This window comes from Chroicocephalus ridibundus, chromosome 4 (assembly GCF_963924245.1).
Source record: "Chroicocephalus ridibundus chromosome 4, bChrRid1.1, whole genome shotgun sequence".
Classification (NCBI taxonomy): domain Eukaryota; kingdom Metazoa; phylum Chordata; class Aves; order Charadriiformes; family Laridae; genus Chroicocephalus; species Chroicocephalus ridibundus.
In genome coordinates this window covers 32,065,377-32,081,350 of record NC_086287.1, presented here as the reverse complement: position 1 = coordinate 32,081,350, position 15,974 = coordinate 32,065,377, and positions in this window count along the sequence as shown.

The window sequence follows — 15,974 nt, the reverse complement described above, 5'->3', positions numbered from 1 at the left end:
GTGGGCTGCGCATATGTTAAGATGAAGTTCTGATTTGTATTTTGCATCCAGTCTTACAGATTTGAGTCCAGGAATGGAGCCAGAGCTGGGCAATCTTAGCACTCTATGGAACATGTATTAAAATGATCCCAAAAGTAATTAGATAAATTGAATGAAATCTGACTTGACAAGCAGGGGTCATCCTATTCTATGAAGGCTCAAGATGGAGACCAAGGGGCCAAACAACTAGTGATTGAAGGGCACAGCTAATTAAAGTGCCTGCTATATTAATATTTATGTTAAAGTTTCCAGTAGCTCTGGCCTTGACCTGGCAGTTGGGTATACAATGTGTCCTTCATTTTAATAATTTTCAACATTATTTCTCATATAGTTATGAAAATACTTTAAGCAGGATGTTATACCTGCCTCTTCCACACTCAGACTAAAATGGCTAAGTGGAAAAGAGGCTGGAAAAAAGTCAAGTAACAAAGTTTGAAAACAAGTCCCTCTGATTTAGCCAGCAGAAAAAATAAAGGTAGGAAACACTGCCATTTATTAGTGCTTTCTATCCAAAGATGTCAAAAATGCTTTCCCATCTTTGTGATAGTTTATCTTTGCTTTATCAGTAGGGAAACTGAGGAACAGCTGTGAAGGCTCACCATGAAATGCATTCACTAATCGTTTGAGAGCCACTGCAGCCTGGGATACCTACACACCAATACTCCAGGGGTGGGGACCACTCCAGCTGAAAGCAAAGCGGAGCTGCAGATGCTTACAAACTAATACAGAGAATTAGTTTGTAAGTTCATCAGGTGTATGAAAGAGGGAGAGCCAGGGAGAGACTGCTATGTATCAAGCCACAAAAACAAACAACAAAAAAAATGTCTCTTGCTGAAATAAGGAAAAAAAAATTATTTAATTTTTCATTCAGTGGAGAATACTAGATGCACTTGAACTAATGCAACAAATGGACAGCTACATTTGGACGAGAAGGGAAGAGAGGAAGACACAAGGCTACTTCTCCCTCCGCTAACCACCTTGGGCTGACATGGGCGGACACAACCCCTCCTCTGACCATGGCCCCCTGTCTCCTCGCTCCCCTGAGCCCTTCTTCCCCTGCAGACACCTGACTTTGCCCGCCGGCCCCCGCACACACTCGGCCACACGCAGAGGGATCTTGTCACCCTCTGTTCAAACTTGTAGATGTATATTCAAGGGGTCACATATCTGAGTGGCCCAGAGGAGCAGCAGTCCTCAGGGCCAGGGCTGGCCCTTACTGAAGTCACTGCCATAACGCTGCCAGCTGTGACATCTGCCAGCTTTTTTCGCTGGAAAGCAGGCCTTGTGCCAACCTCGTGGGAGAGCTCCACCATCGTGCAACCTCCTCCCATCGCTCCCAAGCAAAAACAGAGATTTAGTGGCTGGGCCAGGAACGCAGCCCGGGGCTTCCCTTCCCGCCCAAAGGCTGAAACCGCTGAACGGCTGCAAGTGAAAACTCATTTCTCTCACCTCACATCTTCCCCTTCCAGAAAAATTTAATTAAATTGGAATCAAAATTTGGCAACTTCAGCCTGGATCTATAATGACCAAGGCATTATCTTTCAGAGAACAAACTTTCACCCAAAAAAAAAAAATTCAGCTAATTTAAGTCACCTCAACCTTTTATTTGCGGAGAGAGAAAGAGACTAGAGAATCTCACAAAGCTCTGCTTGTTCTACAACCCTACTGCTGTCAGCAAGACTGTAGATATGTCTGGCTGGACAATTAACCTTCAAAGTGTCCACAGCTAGCAGGAACACTGGCCTAAACAGTGCCTATATTAAGACAGACTTAGGGAATTGTGTCCTGGTCCTCTTTATCTTGATTTGTTTCTAATGTTGAGGTTTTGCAGAACAAAGGGCTAATCAAGGGGGGGGGATGACATTTCTGAGATTCATATGAGAAACGTGGCACAATCCAGATTCCATTTGAAAATTATGCATCTAGAGAGATGAATAAAAGCCAAATTTCAATAATCCTTTTAATTACGTTATTGTACTTCTATTTTAGATAACAAGAGGGTATCTGGTATTTTACGTACAGTCTGTAGAACTAGGTGCCACCACTGGCTTTCTGGCACCTTGCCTCTGTGTCTGAGAGTTATGAAGCTTGGGTAGCCATGCCAGCACACACCAGTGTTCGTACCTGCTGCAATTCAGTTGTTACAGCAGCAGTTGCAGCAATTTAGCAAGTAGAACACCCATTTTACTGGCTGTTTTATTACCAAGACAGATAAAATTTGTACAAGTAGTGCTGAGGGAACCAGCTTGCAACAGTACATCTGAATTAAAAACTAAAGTATTATCTAGCTGAACTCATTAGCATTTACAGGAATGGCTAAACAGATTTGTTTCGCCCATCCATTGCATTGCTCCCTGCACAACAGCCATTTGTCCTGAGCCTCTTTTAGCAACTCACCAGAAGAAAACAAACCAATAAAATGGCAATGCTGACTGGATGAACACCCCGTGGCAAACACTAGCACCCCTACAGAACATGCAAGAGTAGTGTAAGATTTGTCTACTATATACTTTCCAACAGTTAGCTCAGCAGATTTGACGCTTCATGTGGACTGCTTCCCAGGCGTTGTAAACAGGACACAGGAAAATGGCTTTTCAGTCTGAGACCCAAAATGGGACTTCGGCATCCCAAATTCCCACCCTCAGGTGCCACTCATATCCTATGTGTCTCGGTTTTCAACTCACCTTTTTTATTTTTCCCCCCCCAAAGGTCTGCCTCAGGAATTCATGATGGTTTTGAGCACCTCAAGCATATTTCTTCCAGGATCAAAACCACAGCAGCGGTGTCCAGCTCTCTTGCCTGGGGTCCTGTTCTCATTTTGCACCTCTAGCTTCCTTCAATCCAAGGCACAGTCCTTCTACGGATGCTCACAGGACTACAGCGGGTAGTACCATAGCATGAGGATAGCATCACTTACAAATATAAGCTGTATCTTAAAGCAGCACATACAATGCAAACCTTAGAAATCTTTCCCAGCTCTCCTCAGGTGACAACTGAGCATGAACAATGCTCCAGCCAAAAAGGGGGCTCAGCAGATTAGGAGTGGCTAGCAATCTAGAGTCAAGGAAGGGAGACAAACAAGGTTCCCTCGTAAGGAAGGGTAGTATAGGATACCCATAGGAAAGGTAGCATAGGCTACAGAGGCGTTCGGGTCAGTTCAGAAACAGTGCAGGAGGATCCAAGAGGTGATTAGTAGACTTTACATAACTGGATATTGAATAATATTCTATGTAAATATTACCACTTCTTCATGTGCCTCCCAGCTGCAGTGTAGACCAAAAGTTCTGGCTTTACAGAAGCACTTTGGTTGTCTTCCCTCAAGTTAGAAGTCAAAACTGTTGCATATAACACACAGGTAAGGCAATATTTCACTTCTCAGTACACTTTGAAGCCCACTGCTTCTTATTAAGGACCATACAACACAGTAAGTTTTTGGAATACTATAGGCAACTTATAAATTGATTTTTTTTTTTAATTAAAAGGAATTCCTCATATTGACTCTTTTGTTAATACTATATCCTCACATAATTTTTTAATATTTTCCTGTGCTAAAACAGAGCTTATTGTTACAAGCTCATTAATGAGAGACGTCTCTCTCTTTTTAGTCATGATCCAATATGTAAACTACTGTGCTACTTGGCACCAATGGGAAATAGCATCTCAGCTATTTCAGCCCATTTGCAAACTTTTCCAGCAAAAGCCCTCCAACATTACAGTCCTTGGGACAGCAAGTGGCAGTTCCAAGTGACTATGGAGTTTTGACGGACTGGTGCCAGCACTGGGATGCAGTAAGCACATCTTTGTTCTGCATAAATTAGTAGCAAAGTCAGATTTGGGTTTCAAAACCTTTCCCCAGCCCAAGCCTGCCTCCAGCTCATTCCCAGCCCTGTCAAGGGTGTAGGTTTGGTCTTCCAAGATGTTTCTTCATAAACAAATAAATAATCCTAGCAAGATCCAGAACAGATCCATACATCCCATAGGCAATAACACCCTGATTCTACCTGAGCTCCCCTCTCCGCACGTGCGCAGAGGCACTCACCCAGCTACGTTCTTATCACCTCCTCGATCCTGCTCTTCAGCTCCTTGGGCCAATGAAACCATACATTACAATATTAAGAGCAGGGCATTACACATGTAAAATCAAGTACAGTAGTTTGATTTTAGATAAGAACTAATGAGTTATCATGACAAAGTTTCCCCTCAAGTGTGAGCCCTATGCATAAAGCACTTCTCTTCCAGGAAAAAAAGCAAAACTGTAAAATAAACAGCCACTCCTTTTGCTCTAAAGGAATAGAAATACTTCACTAAAAACCAATCTTTTCCCCCAATCTCTAATTTAATTTCTTTTCCATATATTAAAATATCTAGACCTGACTGACTGATGAGCTTCAGATGCTTGTCTTGCAGCTCCTAAAAGCCTGCTTTCGTTCCGAGCTCCTGCAGACAAGCACAGAAGGGGTATGTAGGATTCCTTCAGGAGCTCACATGCTTTCAAGACTCTGCAGAAAATGCAAGATACATGCTGCCGCAGATATCAATATCAAGCCACTGGCCTAACACCACCACTCAAGCACACACCCCTCCTTGTGAAAAGCCCAAGAAGAAATGCAGGAGACCTTAAAGCAAGCAGTTAATTCCTTGGTTGAAAACAAGTCTTCACAAGTTCTGAGTGAGAAATAAGATAGGTCTCTAACTTCTCCCACTTAAGAGATTTCCTTGTCTTGTTTTTATTCATTTCAGGCATTCTAAAATGATAGGCTGAAAACTTAAAGGCCAATACCAATGCTTTAATTTGTGATATAAATCATGTAAGCATCTACAGATACCTAAAAGAACCAAGCCCTCACCATACGCTCCACACCTGGTGAGTATTAATAATGTTTTCCACAGGCTGCGTTTTAGAAAAACATTTCTTGGTTATATAAAGAGTAAAAGATTTAAATCTGTTGTTGAAGAGAACAAATAGGATTCTTTAAAGGTTAAATAATCCAATCACCTGCTCAAGCACTTGAAGCTAAATAGTCCTGGCTATCAAAAAACTTAATTACAACCTACCTGGAAGAAAGTCAATAGGTTGTATATCAAGAAAAAAAAAATCACTAAGAAAAAACACATCACTAAGGAATGCACATCTTGTGGAAATCGGGAACAGAACATGCGTAGGTCGATCATTTTAAGGTATTAAGTGCTAGGGTTTAGACACTGCTTGTAGAAGCATGTGGCACAGTGCTACAGATTCAGAGACCTGCATACCACAGGGGCAAGGTGCGGCTGGAACGAAGGGGAAGGTATCTGCCTCTACACACAAACAGGTCAGAGTTTTGTCCAAAAAAATATATTTGAATGTCAAATTCATTTGACGCTTCCTAATTTCCTCACACAAATACAAATTTGCACTTCCACATCTTCTGTCCTTATCGCCTTTCCTGGTCCATTGCAGAGGCCAGTTGTTTGAAAGACAACAGGGAGGGTAACAGTGGGATGTGACCAGAGCTACAGTCTTCCTGCTGGACATTTCTGCAGCTCCTCTGGTCATCTAATTATAGAAGAGAAAAGGAAAACTAGTTTTTTTTTCAATGTGCTACATTTTAAAACTCCAAAGGACTCTGTTTCAAGTATTTGTCAAGAGTTCTGCCATATCATTGCGATGTTTCTTGCCTGCTAAAATACAGTAAATACACCTGAGTTTTGACTGGCTGAAAACAAGCAGCAAACATCCAGTACGTGAAAGCACTGCCTGTAATCTTCAGTGAGAAAGCATTGTAACTGAGTTGAAGTTTATGTAAGAATTTGGCCTTATTTCCTTCCCCTGCTAAATGCAAGATAATATGTCAAATCCCTACTAAGGTACTAATTAGTTCACTTAGGTATCAGTCACTTACCGAGCAATTTTTCCTCTTTAGACACTCATTTCTTCAAAACCGGCTATTTAATTCACTGGCAAAACTAATAAGGTCTTAGACCATCTCATCAGTGCCAGATGTAGCCCAATTCACAAAGTCTCTTGGAACAAATCAAGTACTCTTTTTACTGCCCATCTGACTCAGGCTGATCTCAAGGGTTCATGTTTCCATTCATGTTTTCATTTGGAAGTTAACATAACAGCACTGAGTTCAGTCTTACATAAATTAACAGGACATTCAGGATCTCCAGTGGAATCCCAGATACACAGCTCTGCAGCAGGTAAAATTTTTTTAAACAAGTGAACATTGAACATCTGTGAACCACCTACACCAGCAATCCCCTGGAAGGAGGGAAATGAACTTCCACCCTCGCACGGCTGTGGCCTCCCAGCTGAAGCTGCGTTCAGATTTCGGGGTTGGGCTGATCAAAGGTAACTCCTCTCCCCGCAGAACTCACACTCTGCGTGTCTGACGTGCTTCCAGCAACATCTCATGGTGATTTACAGCTGCAGGAGCGAAGAGTCAGTCAAACCTGTGCTGCAGCTCAACGAAATTGCTTGAAGCTGAATAAACTGGTGCATTCTTGCCAAAAAGAGAACAAAATCTCTTTGCAGGCAAAACCACAATGCTTAGACAGAAACACAAATGTAAACATGCTCTGAAGATCCTCCCCTAACCAGAGCAAGGCATTCAGTGTGGAAATAAGTGTTATTGAATTAGAAGTGGACATTTTTCCACTTTTCTGTGTCATGCAGAACACATCTCTTGATGTTATTTTTTAAAACAGTGGTTTACAATGAATAGCCAGCTGTTTATTCAGAAAGCTGAAAGGCCTTTCTGAAGTTCACTGAAAATACCACCAGTAAAACTTGCGTCAGTGTCTGTCTGAGCAAGAGCAATGCCTTGGGTAAGGATTTTACATTTTCCCCCTCTCTATCTTTCTCCTACAGCTTCTGGTCCAGGCTCAGACTCCCCGCCTCCTTCCTTCAGCTCCAGCCGCTCACAGACAGCCCTGCTGCCCCTCGCACAGCAGCACAACACCTTCATCTCGGCATGTTTCCTCATACACGTCTCTGGTGTGAGAAGCAGAGGAGCAAGCTGTGTCTCTTGCTGGCGGAGAGGCAAGAGGAAGAACAAGGTCCAGCCACCAGCTGGGAAAGAAAAGGTAATTCCTGGCTCTGGGACAGGAATTTGGGAGGGAAAGCACCACTCCACACAGCATTGCTGGCCAGCATCTTTCCCCAAAAAGCTGTATCCCTGGTGCAGGACATACATAGCTTCTAACAGAGCTTCAGGTGTCCCCATCTCACAAATACCTCTGCTCCCTATGAACAGGCCACATGCACCCTGAAGCACGCTGCCATACAGAGATACTGATTCAGCCACCAGAAACACTACAGCCACATTGACATGAGGTTGGATCCAGTTAATTAGCCCTGACTGATAACTGGAATAATTAGCCTTGCCTCAAAGGTGGACTACTTTGGACAAGCACTGCTCTGTTGGGGCATAGCCATCCTACTCTGGTCCCGGGGCTAGCTTTCGTCTAGCTCCAGGACGTAGCTGCAGATGTTAGTGGTAAGGAGGTGAAGAAGAAGAAAAAAGGCACAATAAGATGCCCTGCACTCATTTACCACCCTTAGCAGAAAAAGGGTGTGCACCTAAGCTGAAAAAATACTGTTTTTTTTCCAGACATACGATTGAGAAGTTTGCAAAAAAGTTTAAATTCTTATTTTTAATCCAGGGAAAATTTCAGAAGTGCTGAGACTCGATTTCATTTTTTTTTTTTTTAAATTAGAATTTAAATGTAACAATTGCTTTGGAAATTGGAAATCTCATTTAAAAACATTACTCTAGAGAAGCCCTCCTGTTTGTTGCACTTAAGGAGAACCAGCAGACATTCCTTCCTGGTGCGTCGGTCACAGCAGCACTCCAGCTGCTTCCGTCACCTACAGCAGCTGGAGAAGCCAGAGCCAGACGCTCCGCAGAGGTGCGCGGCGACAAACTTGAGGCAGAGGTCACAAGCTACAACCAGAGAAATGTCAATTGGGTACAAGGGTGGAAAAGAGGTCAATAGGAGTAGTAACACATTGGAAAAGGCCGCCTGGAGAGGCTGTGGGATCTCCCTCTGCGGAGACATTCACGCTTGATCGGAGCGGGCTGAGCAGCCTGTGCTACCCATGATGTTAGCCCTGCTTTGGGCTTTTGGACTTAAATGACCTCCACAGGCTCCCTCCAGCTTACTCTGTGGCTGAAATATGGCCCATTATAACAATTCCCATGCTATCAGCTGTACCTTATTCTTCAGCTCATTCTGGGCAGCTTTTGCTTTGTATTAACTAAAGCACCTTATCACTTCTGTACAGCAAGTGTCTCCTGGTGGCTGAAATGAAGAAGGCTGATGTTTTCTCAAAATGGATTATGTAAACTATAAAACTGAAGTGAATGGACAGTTGCCAGTACCTTCATGAAATTTCAAACAGAAGTTTTCTGACAACATTTAAATAGATTTCCAATTTCACAGGAAATTTCTGGTTTTACATATAATTACATGATAAATTCCAAAGTGTCAATGCTTTCCAAATTTAAACATCTCTAATTTTAATTCCCATTGTGTAACTAAAAACTACAACAAAGCATGTAAAGGACTGATGAGGTACAACATACATAAAAGAAATCAACAGGTTCAGAAAATAGCTTTCAAGTTATTAGAATGTTTTCATCATGACTATTGTCATATAATCATATATTGCTGTACAGTAGTTCAGAAAAATAAAAGAGGTTAGCATTTAATTAGTGAAAAAAAACCCTATTTACTGTCTAAATATACTTCAGGTATTACATATTAGAAATTTCTCCTTGCTTTAAGCGTCTTGCAAACATACTCTTCCCCACACCTAGAAAATACCTGATTGGTATTCACTGTGTTTGCCCGCGCTCAGGCCGACTCACTGCCTCTCCCCAGCTCGCAGCTTGTACTCCAGAGACAGGCAGATGCTCGGCTGGGGCGAGCCAGCTTCATACCCCTGCGTTCCCTCACGTACAACAACTGACAGTCCCACTATGTCTCATTAAGTTGTGCCACTGTCACCAAGTTAAACAGCCTTTTTCGTCACCAGGGCCTCGCCCTCCTGTTTATAGCTCGTCACTGATATTTGGGTTCAACCTTATTTCCATAAAAATGTTTTATAGCTCTCTCCTTAAATCAGTACTTCGTGCAGTTGGCAGCCCGAAAACTCTTTCTGGCACACACGGAAGATCGGGAGTTTTGAGTATAGTCTTCCTCATCTACTGATTCTACCAAGGAATCTATATTAAGTGATATTAATGCAAAAAGTTGCCACGGGAAAAATAAATACATACTATCTAGGACCTCTCATACTTTATAAAGAAGAGGTTTGAGTATAGCCAAGGGTGTCTCCAGAGATTTTATACCTTTGTAGCAGACCCCCGCATCCATGCTCACACTGAACTGCATCCTGCATTATCATTTCACCCAGGTGATTTCCGAGCAGCAAAGGACAAACATTTCCAGGCTTCTGAAATAGCCAAGAACCCACTCTGTGAACTCAACAGGCTGTACATTTGTCAGGGACTTCTTGTTGTAGCATTTTTTTCCCCAAGGAAGAATAATTTTAAAAGCAGCCCTTACTCTGTAGCTTCCATAAGAGTAGAAATGGAAAAGACATCCTTGGGGTGGCGGCAATCTGCCTCGTTAGGACAGGACAGAGGTCACAGCTTGGCCTTATTGATCGCTTGCAGGGAGTACTCAGCCTCCAGAAGAGACTACATGCTGGTTTTAGAAGTGGTCATAGTTGAACATGGATATATAAAACTCCAGTACCTTTTGGTGGGGGAGGAAGGAATGGAAAACATAGTAGGTCACTTTTAAGAAGTGTCCTGAAATTGCCTTTTTTTTTTTTTTTTTTTTTTTTTTTTTTAAAATCAAAGCCACATTCTTGCATCTTACTGCAAGGGCAGCATCTCTTATGTAATTAAATGTTTTGGGAATATCTGGACTTTCATCTCCAGAATCAAAAGCAACAAGGTTTTTTTTCACTACAAATCTATTAATTACATTAAGACTCATTAAAGCCTTGAAACAAAAAAGACTTTACACTCAAAATTCCCAAGAGACTTGCTTACTGGACCTTTACAGAGAGTTGTCACTAGAATCAATACACAGCTTCCCAGTGAAAGGGGGTTTCATTGCAAAACGCTGAATCACTGTAACGGCAACAAAAGTCCCGCTGGAAACCCTGACAGAGCCTGAAAGGGTTCGTGCCTGGGCTGCAGCCCATCACCTGCCAGGCTGCTCCAGTGCCCAGCATCGCCCCGAGCACAGCAACCCCCATCATCTCACACTCTTGTTCCAGCCGCACCAGGGGGTTCGGAAGCCCTGAGAGCCTCAGGGAGGTGCCAACTCTAACATATCCTCCTCCTCATCAGGCTTGCTGTCTGCACATTTGGCTACCTAGGATTAAAAGGCGATGCAACAGGCCTCTCAAAAAAAAAAAAAAAGTATGAAGAGCATCTTGCCATTCTCTTATTCTGAGCATTGATGTACTTGAGCAGGCAACAGCCATGAGAGGATGGTTTTTGCCATCACCGCACTTTGCAGAGGGGGCCTGACTAAAATACAAAACTCTCAGGAGAGGGCAAATCTGCATCTGACTGAACAAACTCTGCCTTGCCACCCGGGCTCTGTGGAATATGTGGAATTATCACAAATTGTCAACACCGTTTGCGTGCAATGAAATCAGGAAGTGGGAGAAGTGTATCATACTGACTTCTAGAAGCAGAGGGCCATAATTCTGATTTGTGGTGAATATCTCCAGTTAATCTGTGTTAGAAGATGATCTGTGTGAGAAGACAAGAAGATAAGCTTGCTGTTCCTTATTTGTTTGCAAGGGCACAGGAAATGTGTTCAGAAGAATACCCTGGGCTGTATCATACCTGCTGGGGGCAAAAAATGAATGCATGTCTTTTTAAGTCAAATTCTGCATGGATTTATACCAAGAAGTCCCACTGAAGTCAGCAGACCACAGCACTCCACAATGGAAGACCATGGATTTTCCACTGATTGCATTGGCAAGTGCAGGTTTTGCCTATGCCTGCAAACCTCCCTGTGCTTTTTGAAGCTCTTGTAGTGCTGGCCTCCCAAGTCAGTTCCAGAGAGTGCAAATTAGCACAGATTACAACGCCAAGGACAGAAGTCAGGAGAAAAAGAAATATTACTGAGTATCCTTTGAAAGTGGACTGTAATTATATTTAGATATTGCAAAGGTCTCTCACGGTTTTTGTTCGAAATATAATCTTAGAGGTAATCAAATCTGCTATTGCAGTGTGGTTGCTTCATTCCCCCTTCCTTGACCCTTTAGGGCTTTTTTTTGGCCATTGGGAGCCACTTTTCTGGAGCTGCCTCGCAAGCACCTGCTTTGCTGCAGTTCAGCCAACAACCTCACCCTTGGAAAATAAAGGAGGAGAGGGGAAGAGCTGCGAAAGATAAAGCTACACATAATTAATTGTAACTAATGTTTGCAGCTGCATATACAAAGCTAGATAGCATTAGAGTTCTGAGGGTGGATACAAAAAAAAAAAAAATAATGTGGAATGCATCCTTTTTTATAGCCGGTTCAAAGCTTTAAGCATAAGAAAGGAGAGAGACTTAATACACTTACTCCTAAGTACAGGAGCTGGCAAAATGCCATCGTACGTTTTAAAAAGGAGAAGTCAGTAACTCTTAAAAAAAGCACGCAGTTAACATAATACCTCAGAAAGTAAGGAGGTGACTGTAAGAGAACACCAAGTTAGCACACTCGTCCTGAAAAACTCCCCCTGCTCTGTTACAAGCAGCTTCATTCCAGGGTGAACGTGCCATCTTCTCGTACGGGAACACAAAGAAAAAGCACAGCACGGCAAAGCAAAAGAAGAATGCACATTACTTCTAGTCCACGAGAACAAATGTTAAAAGGCGAGGATTGTGCCAGAAATCCCTCTTAGTGTCACGTAAAGACTTACTGAACAAAGACTGTTTGTTCTCCACTAAACTTTTTTCCTATACCTCGTACTTGGCATGTCAAAGGTTGTTGGGGGGAAAAAAAAAAAAAAAAAAAAAACACAACAGCAAAATGGCATTCAAAGCTTTGTTTTTTTCCTGCTTCCTTTTCATTTTTAAGATGTTGAAAACTCAGGTACCATCTTTGCATACACCACTATTCATCTTTAATTTAATAAATGATCTCTTCAATGTATTAATGGTTAGCAGTGCATATAAATTAGCATTTATAAAAATCAATTACATTGTCTCATAAGACAGAGGAGAAACCAAGACCTTCATCACTGGATCATTTGTATTTATCTGTTAATTATAAACCTTAATTGTCTCTTCTTATCAGATTAATTTGCATAAATTGCATAAGTTTAACGTTTAACAGGTTTTAATATCAGAATACAATTAGTCTTTAAACATTCTTTCTTGAAATATTCATTATTAATTATAGCATTAAAATTAGAAGTTCTGATAATTGACCTTGGCTTCTCCTTGGCTCGTCATCATCTGTCCATTGAGGTCATTTATCTCATGATTATGCATGCTTTGTGGCTTCTTATTACTGGTGTGCTCAGTTTTAATTGTACTTTATAGCCTGTCAGATTTCTCTGAATTTTAACGTAAAGTAGAATATTATGCAGGGTTCCACAAAAGTGGACTTTTTATAGTATATTCATCCATCCTATACATCCTATAGTATATTCATCCTATACATCCATCATATACACCTATACATAGCACCACAGTGGGTGACAGGACTCTTTCTATATCTGGAGTATCTGGGCTATTAGTCCAGATTTCTATCCTGGTGAGGAAAGCCTTGTTTTCATTGGATGACTTATGAAGGAAGAGAGACATGTAAGCTCCCAGGTAGCCTTGGAAAAAATAGAATTAAACAGCTATTATGTTTGGCAGGTCATCTAATAGCCTCTTGTTCTTCATAACTGACCAGACATCTCTAACTGCCCTTTTCACTAACTTTTTCTTTAGAGATTGTGGTTTATTGAGCCTAGGAGGCAATAAAATAAGAGAAGAGATGGGCAAGACCAAATACTGACAGATGTATTCAGTTGAATTTGGCTGACTTGAATGTAAAGATTTTTTTAAATTCATGCAGTGCAGAGGTGAAAACAAGTGTGTTTTCTCCTCTGTGAGATCATTCACCAAGTCTCACATACAGGGATTTACTGTACTGGATTTTTCTTCCAGTTAAAATTGTTCATAATATTCGGTTAAGAAAATATTTTAGATACCATCAGATATGCTTCCAAGGACAGAGATTAATATTTAATAAACATTAAACAAGACTTTCTTGTATTGTCCACAGCTGTTATTATTAAAATGCTAGAGGTGCCTCAGGTCAATAGCTTCTGAATTCAGTGCACATTCCTCTTAACAAGTGATCCCAGTAAGGAAACACTGAATCCGGTATCTATTGAAATTACCAATATCTCCTTTGACTTGCGAGTGCTCCCTAAGCAGATTCAAAGCTACAGTACTATTGACTCAGAAGCATCACTGACATGTTTCCAACCAGTGCTGGCACCAGAGTTTCCTGGGAAGTTCAATTTCCGAATTCAAGTAAAATCCAGGAGTGATTCTGTGCAAACCATTTTTTGGCACCAAGGGCTTTCTTCTGATGGGATTTCCCATGGAAAAAAAAAAAAGAAAAAAAAAAAATCAGCAATGGGTGCTATTGTCACTACACCTGATTTGGTATACCTCCATCATAACCTAGCTGTCCAAGAGCACACAGCTTATGACTCCTATATCCATATCCCATAGGGAGCCTAAGGAGAACTGGTCAGATGACTATTAGGTTACACAAAGTAGGAGTAATAGCAAATAGCAGCAAAGTGCCAATGCTTCCTCGCCAAGTTTTACAGATGCCTCTGACTGAAGGAATGCATTGACCAATGACTTGTTAGTCAAGTCCATCATCTTGGTGACGACTCAAGGCTGCTTCTTGATCCATAAAAGGAGACCAAAACTTGCCACTGACCTGGAAAGTGTTGCCAATTTTTTCCTGCATGCAGGTCTAGCTACAATTATCCATTTCATCTCAAAGCCAGATTGTTAGAAAATACCTCACTTGAACAACACCTTGACGCCCAATTTACTAGATGGACATCTTTTATGCAAATACATTAACAACCTTGATTTACATTTAGAAGAAGGATGGCAGTATCTTGGGCATGCCATTGTTTCATCACCTCATCTTCGAAGAAGAGCCTCAAGCAAGAAGCATTCCCGTCTGCCACCTAAGACACTTTACAGAAACATTAAAGATGCCTGATGCAGGCAAAACTCTGCCGAAGAGAGTCCGCAACATACGGCGATCAGGAACAGGGCAGGGAAGCGGTGCCTTGCACGTGTGCTGGACCCTCTCCAGCAGGAGATTCCAGTTGGGCTCTTGCCATACTTGAGAGTTCCTGTTCCTCCACCGCTCACGTCCCCTGGGCCCAGCTCTCCCCAGGAGCACACGTTAGCAGCGCTTCCCGAGCCCAAGAAGGAACAAACAACAATACACAGGTACCTGCAGCTTTAGCATCCGCTACATCCCGGAGCAAGAGTCAAAACCCTGAACAATCATGCCGCCCGCATTAATAGCTATAACCTGCTCCCTTTATTGTGTAACATGAACATTAAGATGTCACAGAAACTGTCAGAGGTTATTTTAAAGGCAGTTTTCTGTTACTCTCACCCCCTATTTGGTTTCCTTCAGAGGCAACCGATCTAACCGCAACACGATTGTACTCCAGGCAGATCTATTATCGCCGTCCACCAGCGCCAAGCACGTGGCGGCACACCATTGAAACACCTGCCTACTACAGAATTGTGGTCAGCTTACCGGCTGCTTATCTACAGCAAATCTAATCCTTCTCTAATCACACACTGCAAGATGATAGCCACTCTCTTAAGCTGCAGGCAGCATAAACAGTGTCAGGTAATTAAGTGTGATACTTCTGGGCTTTTCACAGAGCTCACCTGGCAGAAAATGTTTATGTGGTTATATTTTTTGTGTGTGTGTGATTCTGGGTACTGGCCAGTTAGCTGTAGCAAAAAGAAAAAAAAAAAACAAACGTGGGCAGACAGGATAACCCAAGTGCTGTATTCAGTCCATGTTCCCTGTGATTTCATGAGCCTTCTGTCAAAGCTGTCACATATAATGTTTTTCTCAGGCTACAGATTTTCCTTTCTATCTACCTACAGAGAAACTCATTCAGCAGGCTTTTCAGCTGCTGGGCTCAATGCTTGTAATTTCATTTAAAAAAAAAAAAAATCAAGGAGAGAATCTGCAACACTGGAATGTTTGGCTCTTTTTGTGGTTCAGATCATTCAAATCCAGGTTGTCCAGACTGCCTCCTCTGGGCATGCCATCAGCCTACACCCTCTCCCCCTCTGGAAAACACCTCCCTCCAAGTCTGTTGTCTGGGTCCCTCTGCTGCCGCTGTGGCCTGCGTGCCAATGAGTTGCAAATGTACCTTACTTCTACTGACCTATTTACCTCCCTCCATCTATTCCCACTTCTTCATCTGTCTTCGCTGACATCTCTACATGGATGTCCAGGGACAGCTGAAATTGAAAGGTTCCTTCTAGTCAAGCTGCAAACATTTTTTCCACCCCCCTCTGTTTTCTTTTCCACTTCGAGCGACCCCTTTCTGCGTGTCCTTTTAGACTAGGCTGCCAGAGCTGTTGCCAAGATATTAAACCGCATTGTCATTGTAACTTTGCACTCACTTGTCAGTGCTGCTGGAAACACCAGCTGCCAAAGTCATTTCCCTCCTTCATTGTATCAATTATGTCATCCCCAACCTCATTTCTGCACATCCTTCTATTAGTTCTCTACCTTAGTGCACCTTCAGTTGTAAGCATGTCATACTCCTACTCAAAGCAGCCAGGAAGATGGAAAGCTACCTTGTGCGTACAGTTAGCACTGAAGAAAACACGTTCATATAATTACACAAATTTTCCCCACC